The sequence below is a fragment of the Nelumbo nucifera genome, chromosome 5 (assembly GCF_055504915.1).
Source record: "Nelumbo nucifera cultivar China Antique chromosome 5, China Antique-T2T, whole genome shotgun sequence".
In the NCBI taxonomy this organism is placed as follows: domain Eukaryota; kingdom Viridiplantae; phylum Streptophyta; class Magnoliopsida; order Proteales; family Nelumbonaceae; genus Nelumbo; species Nelumbo nucifera.
Window position 1 is genome coordinate 25,515,366 of NC_142653.1, and position 10,174 is coordinate 25,525,539.

Genomic DNA, 10,174 nt, shown 5'->3' on the forward strand with positions numbered 1-10,174 from the left:
AAGAAACCAAAAAAAGGTTTAAAGCGGCGGTTTTAAAGGCCGCCACAGAAAATTAAAAATTCGGCGGTGGTTTTTGCATATGTCAGATGCTTTATTTTTTTGAACCGGTCTAAAAGCATCACATTCTACTCAACAAATCAACAAAACCCAAAGAGAAAATGTTAAAATATCAAAGTTCCCGTGTTCGTTCTGCTACTTCTTGCATTCGACAGGATAGTAGCAAAAACTTGGGATGGATTCGAGTCAAGCCGAGCCGAATCGAATAGTACGAGGTTCGAATTCGGTTCGCCACTATTGTATAAGGTTCAAACTCGATTCGAGCTAGAACATTGAGCCCAAACTCGACTTAATCAAAAATTCATAAGTAGCTCAGTTCAGCTCGAACTCGATTTCAGAAAAAATGTTTTATAAAAATAAAAAGTTATATATAAAAAATATTTTTATTTAATATTTAAAAATTTAAGAATTATAATATTTGTATTATATATATATTATTTTCTAAAATAATAATAATAGGTTGCCTGAGAAATAGAGAAAGGTAGTTCCATTCCATTGTTGTTCAAGTGAGGACGCGAAGAGATCGATCGGTGGCTCCATTCCATCATTGTTCGATTGAGGACGCGAAGAGATAGATTGGTCGCCCGTTCTATCGTTGTTCAACAGCATACAAGCATTTTCCGATTCAGGAAAGCTCCATGCCAGCTTCAATCGCTTGAGGATGCTCCATATATCAATCGATGAGAGAGGGGAAATTTTGTTTGACCAAGAGAAGGTAATCATCTAACCCTTTCAATTCAAGCTTTTGATCTAAAAACAACTTTAGTGACTCACGCTCTTTTGATATATCTAACTCAAGGGAAGATAATATGTTGATTTTCTCTTGCAAATGACTTTTAAGTATTTGACCGTGGGCAACATTAAGCTTACCTCATTTAGCTGCAAGTTCTATTGACACCAATGCAGCAACCATTTCTTCAAGTTCATCATTTTCGGTCCTTTGGCATTGGATTCTAACTTTTGCAACAAGCTAAGATCAAACAACAGGCCTTTCAAAATATCTTCTTTCCTTATTAACTCATCTTGGAGAGACAAATTTTCAGAGATCTTCTCTTGACCAAAATGCTCCAAGTGCTCAAACTCTGCTATGACCTTAGAGACCCTTTCTTGATTTTCAAATATCAGTCTATTTAATAATGTCAAAAGTTTCTCCTCTAGCACTTGACATATTTTGTTCCCTGACATGTACATGTCCACAACTTCAAATAAATCAACATGGTTCTTAACTATATTGAATTTTTTATAGCTTCTTTCTATTCTCATTGATTGATATCTAGGGATTTTAACATCTTGGGCCATGCATTTATCTTAGAACCTCAAGCAGTAATTGCTTAGGTTCAGGTGGATCCCTGACCACCATCCGCAAAACCATTCAGTCAAATCACCCAATCATGAAATCTTTTTGACAGTTCCAAGAGTTTAGTGGTTCTGCTACTTTATTCTCCAATTACATTAATGGCGTGGCATTGGTGTTGCCATTGAACCTATGGCGTGAATGACAATATACAAGTACGGGAGATATTTTTGATGTGCAGCTGCAATGTCTTATGGATACATGTGGTTAGCATTCTTGTAGAAAGTAGATATACTTGCAATAAGCCATATAGCCACACGTTGGCAACATCTCCCCCTAGCAGTAATGATTAGGCTTGTTGGGATCCTTTAGTAGGAGCTGATCCGAACTCCATTTCTAGTGTCATGGGCATCATGTGCTTGAATGCCCTCAAGTCACTGCACAAAAAATTGTAAACAAGGGAGTTTATGAAACCGGATTATAAGGAGTTGATATTTTATAATGTGATCATTTGGGTCCAGCTACGCACTGAAGTTGAGGGTCATCATTATCAGTCAGAACCAGAGAACACATTTCCCCTATTCATATTTGAATGGTTTATTACTAGGGACTAGCTGAAAAATGAACAGAAGCTGAGGTTGAATCATGTTAACATTTGGCCCTGGCCTGTTTAGTAAATGACCTGAGTATTAGGCCTCCCTCCTGGGTACAATATCTTGAAGAATTATTTTAACATTAAATATTGATATCAACACCATTGATTTTCATGTAGTTGAATATTCATGTTAACTTGCTAGTCTCTAAAAGAGTTTGGAAATTCTGTATTTATTATTTGGAAGGACTATTATTATAAGGACTTCCTGACAAGTTAAATGTTTGGCTTCCTTGTGACTCGATTCATCTCTTGTAAAATACATGGACACGTTAGAGTCTCTGTTCTGTCATTTCTGAATTCTGATTAGGTTGGTTTTTAAGTTTGTATTGGTGACCAAATCTCATCTTTTCAAGCCCACATTTCCTGCAAGTAAAGAGAGAATGTTAGGTGTGAATCTCTTGGATAAGGGGCAGCAATGGTTATACTTGTCTCAAATTCCAATGCTCCTCGCCTCCTACCAACATCCATCCATTCAGACAACATGGTCATCAATCACAAGATTAAAATTTTAGGTCCTAAATGGGTCCCATTTTATGTCAAACATTTAATTTTTTTTAGTTACTATGCAACTCCTTGTCCATCCCTGTTCTTGTCACAACTAGGTAACATAGGTTAAGCTACACTCTAGATTGGTCCCGCACAGAGGTTGATGCTGTTTAAGGTTCTCCAAGTTCCAAATAATTCACTGCTAGTATATTTTTAATCTAGCTGTCTTTTCTTTTAATACTTAATTCAAATGGTTAAGGTCATTCTCCATGTATGGAAAGAAAATCATGTGTGCATAGAAAGAAAATCATCCAATGTGGAGCAAATTGTTTGGTACACACAAGATCAATCAAGGGCAAGGCAAATGCATAAGCCACTAGTTCCTGGGAGAACTCATAGTAAGACTGACCATGTGCTATAGCAATACTTGTTTCACTCACTTTTTAAAGGAGATAAACACATACAGGTAATCCCACATAGAAGAAAATAACATAATCCATTAATCCACTAAAACCTTTTCCCTGGGGAATACCTAAGTCTGCTGAAAGGAAGCCGTTTTGGTATGTGCTATAGTTTATACAAGGAAATGGGGCATAGTTCATCTAACACTCTATGTGTGATTAGGATTTAACTTTAGAGACTTATATGTTATAGCAGCTTCAGATACAACAAAAAATCAGAAAACTTAACAAATTTTCACTTTATTTTCCCATTAAAATTAAGGTATCCAAACAAAAATCATCTCAGAAGTGATTAAGACCCACTGTTGAATTTGGTTATTATAGTCTCTATTACAAGAAGTGGTTAAGAACTGGATTATCCAGATCAGGGATTAGCTGATCTAGATCCACTTTGTAGCCTATTTGGGATTACCAAACTGGGAATTCCAATTTGATAACTCTGGTTGTTTCTTTATGTTTTTAGATTATCAAACTGGGAAGTATCTACGTAAAGAGATGACATCTAGATATCTATTATTTTGCATTGAGTTCACTGATATAACTCTGGTTGGATTCCTAGTCATCTGTTGAATGTTTCTAGTTATTTTGATCCAAAAGTGATTGCTTTTTTCTGCCAGAATTATTTTCTGGTTACAACAATCTGAGCTCCTTTTGTTTTTCCTTAGCAATACGTGCGTGATACAGTAAATTTGGACCATTTATATGAGACTTTTGATTTTTTTGGTACAATTTATTTAGTATTGCATTACAATATTGGAAAATCTTCAATTTCAAGTTTCAACAATTTCAGTTCAAATTGTGAGTTCTATCCCTTGAATTTTACCTAGATTTGAGTCTGATGGAAGATACTACATCAAATAGCCTTTTCTAATATAAATTGGGATTGTAGTAGAGATTTTATCAAACAAGGTATGATCTCATAGAACTTTTATAAAAAGTGGCAGATGGCATATTTTGCACTTGTTGCTTAGGTGTTGTGAAATCTTTTGCTGGCTGATGCTTTACAGGTTATACAAGACCTAAAACCCAGAACTTTGTAGAGGAACTGAGGAAGATACTACTAGAAACATAACTACACCATGTTGACTTTTTTGAGTTTAGATCAAGTGGCCTTATTTTTAAGTTATATTGGAGAGATCAGATATTTGTGAAGCTTTGGTGTTGTCTAGTTATTTGTAGTGTATTGAACTCCATACCTTTGGTTACCATGGAATTTGAAATCACTGTTCATGTTTCAAGTTAAATGGAAGAGAAGTGTAGTTGGTGCATATTTTTCTGTTTTCAGTAAGAAAACTCTTGTTAATGTTGAACAGGTTCTTGTGTATTTAGTTTTACCCATCATTCCTTTTCAAAGAACTTGTGCCTTTACTTCATTGAACGTTGTAGTTATTTTATGCATGTCTGTCTTTTAGTATTTGAAATGACTAACTTTTTTTGTTGTTGTGTATATATACTAAATAGTAAATTGTTACTTAATCATTTTTTTATCAATAACAAAAATTATTATTTCATTTATATTATTTTAATCAATACAACCTTTGGTATTATCTTCTCTTTACAGGCCTAATTCTTGTTTGTCTTATACTTAATATTATCTTGGATGGTGCATTCTCTTGGGAACCAAACTTGATTTTTTTGGGAACCTCCTGCATTTGACATCATCTAGTTTCATTAAGAAACCTTCCTTCTGATTTTGTATCTTCTCCATACCATATGTTATTCTATGCCTGATGTTTTGGTGATTGATGTTTCCAAATGCCCTATAACCATTACCAAACCTGTTGTGCCAACTAGATGCATGTCTTTCCAGTACTACATGGGCTGTAAAATCCTAGTGCTTGAGTCATAGTTTAGTAGCTCTGCCTCTTAAGATTCTTGTCCACCTTGCCTTCAACTTATGAAGACCAAGAGGGATGGAAAAGAAAAAGGAAAGTAGGTAGAGTAGGAGGCTATGTTGCATGGACACTTCAATTCAAAATGGCTTCTATGCCTGTCTTAGAGACCTCAATTTTCTGAGTAAATTCCGTGTATAACAGTCTGTCCATTTTTTATCTTTGTAATATAGGTAGGAGGGTGTCTTGTCTACTTTTCTCTATCATGCCTGAAGAATTGAATGATGAACTCATTCAAAAGCATCTTGACTATTTCCCTTTTGGTAGTCTGAGTTTTCTCCAGATTTCTGGGCTGCGGAATTGGGAAAATTACCTGGACTACATTGCCTTTCTTATTCAATCCCTTCAGATTCTAGCAACCCAATGACTCTACTGAATCCAAAACAAACAATTGGACTTTAAAAGCCTCAAAATAGTGATGCCAAGTTCTTCTTGTGAAGCTACACTGAATGAAAATATTGTAGATTCCAAGGGAACTTAAATGTTTGTTGATTATTTTACTAGAAATGGGGTAGGATGCAGGATAGAGGGGTAGCGGCTATTTCATGCCATCGCAGAACTTTTAAGGCTATGGCAGACAAAGTGATAAGCTTTTCAGTTCAGCACCTTCAGCTCTTATTGAACATCCCCTAAGGCTATGGTTGCCCTCTTGAACAGCTCATTCAAGTGGATTCCGCATTCCATTAATGTCTTGATTAGTTCTCTAGCTAGAAGAGTTACAAACAATTCCTTGAGTGGGGGAACTGGTCCCAGGAGAGGACAACCTTCCCCTTCCATTTTGAATTGAAAATTATCAAGAGTTGTAGGCATTTATCAAAAAAAAAAACCCAATATTTATCAACCAACAAGTAATTCTTCTTGTAAATGTGATCAAGATATGGTTGAGAAAAAAGAATACTTGCTTTTTGAAACTAGAATATTTTACAAGGTGTTTAGGTCCTATGCCTTGCTTTATAGTCACAATATAAAAATAAAAATAACACCTTATGTGGTGCTCCTACACATATTGCATCACGGGAACTGTTGTGATGCTAGGAAGTAAATCTGCAACTTGTACAGTTGTACCTTCCTCATGATACTTGGAGGCTTCTTAATATTAGCATTCCTGAAGTTAACACATTTAAAAGCTCATTTTCTTAACATGGGCATTCCAGAAGTTAAAACATTTAAAAGCTCAAATGAGCTAGACAGTCAAGGTTCAACTTCTATTTCTCAGTTCATGGTTAAATAGCTCATGTTGAGGTCATTTTATGTTATGGTGACCATAAATTTTATTAATAGGTTAGTGATGCACTCTTAAAATTTCAATTTTATATTATCATATGTTGTGCTCACCAAGACAGCTTTTTTGGTTTTTTTTAGATATGTTGACAGCAGCACAGGTAGTCTTCTAAGGCCATAATGTAAGTATACTCTGACATAATTGTCTCCCCTCAGCCCCCTTCCCATTGATGACTTCAAATTTTGATTATGGAGTTTAGTTTTTGGGAACATTTTTTTGTGGAAATATGCTACTACTGTGCTCATGTCTAACTTCTATGTGCATGAAGGACAAACAAAGACAAAACAAATTGTTGGTACAGGAAAAGAATGAGAAATGGTTTTTGAATAGCTTGGAAGTTGTCATTTAGTAGTCTTGATTCCTCTTTGTGGTATGATGAACCCAATTCAATATCACTTGTAGATACTGTGATGAATATCTACATCAAGACAATGACAGAAGATGGCAATAAAGAAGTTGTTGCTCAAGCTTGTATGAACACAACAGACATCATCAAGGAATATGAATACATCATACATGGCACTTGAGCCTTATCAGTATAAGTGTTTTTTCCCATGTTTGTCTTGAACAAAATATGTTTTCTGATGTAGGTTTTTGAGTTATCAGTTATATTCAATTTATGTTATCTGATTCCAGATATCCCTAGGTATTGAGGCAACTTTAATATTACCATGAGAAGATTTGGTTTGCCAGTAAGCTGATTCTGATAGTGATATTGATGACAATGGTTTTGAACATGATGAAGTGCTCATGGATGCAATATCTGATCTCCTTCCTGCATGCAAAATCCATGGGACCTCATTTTAGTTCTGACCTCCTTCCTGCATCATGTTGAACATGATGAGCCTTTGATGAAATTTGCGCTAAGATTGTTTTAGTGCTGACTATGAGAAATGTTTTTTGTTTATCTTAAACCCTCGATTTTTCCTTAGTCTCCAATTGCATGACCTATCACCATTTTGCCATTGATGAGTACAGAGAGCTTCACGCTCTCCACAAAATCATACCATGGTGGTTTCCTGTCTTGCAGAAATTGCCTAGGAAATGGACTCTCCAATTGCAGGCTATGTTGATGTAAGAATTTTATGTGATATGGGAATTATCTTTCATCCCTTGCCTTTACATCTCAGGTTACATTGAACTTCAAGTGAACAATTATAACCTTATCTTTCATCCTTCTCTTTCTTGGGAGAGGGTTTCTGCTTTCGCCAAGTGCTCTTTGTTAGTAGGCACCCACTTCTGATTTGATTTGAAATGAAAGCTAGTAGCTAGTTTGTAGGGCTATATGTTGGCATTTACCTTCTTCCCTACCTACTCACTACCTCACTCACCTTCTCCAAAAGTAATAATAAATCATGCTGTTAAGTAGGCTAAAGAAAAAGAAAAAAATAATGTATGTTTGCTAAGTTTGGTTGACTTTATTTTTGAGTGGCTTTCACCATTTTCTTTAAGCTGGAATTTGTGAAACATGTCCTTTCTTTAGACAGTGATGGGTTGGATGGTTATGTTTAGGCAAAACCCACCAAGGGAGAATTACTAAAATCCTAGATTTGATGCATATCTGGACTCTTAGTTAACGAATAGAAAACAAATGCAAGACTCAGATATAGAGATGGTGTTAAGGATATGAATGTTAATTGAAACTGCATTTTTTTGGGACTAAAAGGGTTTATGGGAAAACGATTGAATGTGGTTTAAATCTTGACCTAGGCAAAACCCACTAAGGGAGAATTACTGAAATCCTAGACTTGATGCATATCTGGACTCTTAGTTAACGAGTAGAAAACAAATGCAAGACTCAGATATAGAGATGGTGTTTGGTTTAGTAATTAACCAAAGATATGAATGTTAATTGGAACTGCATTTTTTTGGGACTAAAAGGGTTTATGGGAAAACGATTGAATGTGGTTTAAATCTTGACCTGGCATGTCATAGAACCATACTGAGGGGTTATGTAGACCATGGACATATTGCATAAGGAATTTCCTTCTTTTAACAAATTAAAGAGTCGGTGGAAGCAACTACATTTATTCTGAGTACAACTGTTCATCTTTACAAATCAGCAAGTGAAGACCTCAAAGCTGGCGGCATTCTAGATTCAATGAATAGGCTTGGAATCTCATTCCTAGAGAACCTTGAAGAAGTTGGATCAAAGATAAAAATCGTGTGAGTTCTTTCTTGTAAGAATACAAAGATGAGAGCCATTAAGCCACTAGAGATTCATCAAAATGTCAATGGGGATACAGCAAATGAATCTGTGAATGGATTAAGGGAAAAGGAAAGCTAAATTCTTGATTAGGCAAAACAGGTATTGGTGCGATGAGAATCTTGATTACACTCTTGCCAGTGATAATAATGGGAAGTAACAGCAGAAGCAATTGAAATATCGGTGTCACCTCTTTCCTACAATGTCACATAAAGGTATCTATAAAATAATCTCAACTTCTAGCCTAAGTGGAAGATCTTCATTGTTAGTGATCAAGTGAGCTCTAGGTTTCTTATATACTATGATTTGGCCTTGTTTGTGTAGTACTCGTTGGATTTTGTCTTGGCATTGTTGTAATGTTCTTGCCCTGGATGGATATGAAATGATGCATGATTTGATTTCTTCAGTTTAAATCCAACTTGATTTGATTAAGTTATTAGTTGCATAATTCATTTATTGATGTGAAAATACTAAATTATGATGCCTCCCTCAATGTTTTGTTTTAATACATATTTTATTGATATTCATTTACCTTACATTCTCTAACAATTTATATGTTATGATTTGCAGGTTCAACCATTATGTCAAGTGGATTTGCATGGGAAGATGTGTTACATTATTCAAGAAATTGAATTTTTCTGAAGTCGTTGTATTTTTTTATACATCAATTGGATATTATATTTGAACAATTTGTTTTGGATATTATAATAATAAATCTTTAAATTAATAGATTTTGTTTTAAATTGCATTTTTTATTTAAGTTGCTTAAGTTTTAACTTCTCTTGTATCATTTATCATGAATATTGTATTAAGTAGGTATTAATGTGATAAAACAATAAAAGTGCAAGTACAAAAAAGGGTGGGAATTAACATGGCGTAAGAATTTAAAAATGTATATGCCTAACCCGGTGGTCATTCAACCGCTGGTTTAGCCCTAAACAAGACATAAGGCGGCGGTCAATTGGAACTAAGCCGATGGTTTAGACTACTGCCTAAGAAACTAGGCAATTATTGACAAAACCTAAGCCAGCAGTCCAAAACACCACCTTTAATAATACTAAGCCGGAAATTCTGATGGAGCGCTGTATTAATGAAGTTTGAACCGCCTTGGACCGGCCATTGAAGGTGGCGGTCTTTTCCATCTAAACTGGCGGTCTTGATCTAGGCTGACAGTCGCTTAGATGGCGGACTCATGACCACCGCCTTAGATCTATGACAGCAGTCTTAAGGCCTAAGCCGACAGTCATAGGACCACCGCCTTAGACCATTTTTCTTGTAGTGATTCTAGAAGAGCTGACAAAAATTTTTATTTGGCGGGGGAAGTGGACATTGTTAAGATTCATACGGGATATCAAGAGCAAAAAGATACATGAAAATATTTGTGCTAAACCCATCTAGGTAGTAAAAACTACTCACAATTACATTATTTCATTAGAAGTTCCCCCATCTTACAAATTAGGAGGAAGCTCAACCTATTATATTACTCCATATGCGTTGTATGCAGATGATGCTTTCTCTTATCATACGTATCTAGCAATAGGTGCATATGTTTTAGTATATAATGGCTGCAGCTTGATGGTAATTACTAGTAGCATAGTGCAAGCAAAGAATCCGATTGCAAGCAACACAATGCAAAACTCTACAGAGCAATGCTATAGACTGCAACTGAGTCAATAAGTTGTATAGGGATAGTTTCCACTCTCTTAGGATTTTTTTTTTTTATATATATACATGTACTATGTAAATAGGCAGCATAATATACTAGCTCATGACTGGTAAAGCTTGCAGGAGAGGTCTTGAATTGATATTTCAATTACCCTCCCAAGGTTTTTTTTTTTAAT

At 35.3% G+C, this 10,174-nt stretch overlaps 1 long non-coding RNA gene across 1 annotated transcript; it reads left to right on the top strand.

The window, feature by feature from the left end:
- Positions 1 to 216: 216 nt before the first annotated feature.
- On the top strand, positions 217 to 9,093 carry LOC104607467 (uncharacterized). Its single transcript, XR_016075923.1, has 2 exons — positions 217 to 7,201; positions 8,904 to 9,093. It is a non-coding gene; the product is annotated as an uncharacterized LOC104607467 (long non-coding RNA).
- Positions 9,094 to 10,174: the final 1,081 nt, after the last annotated feature.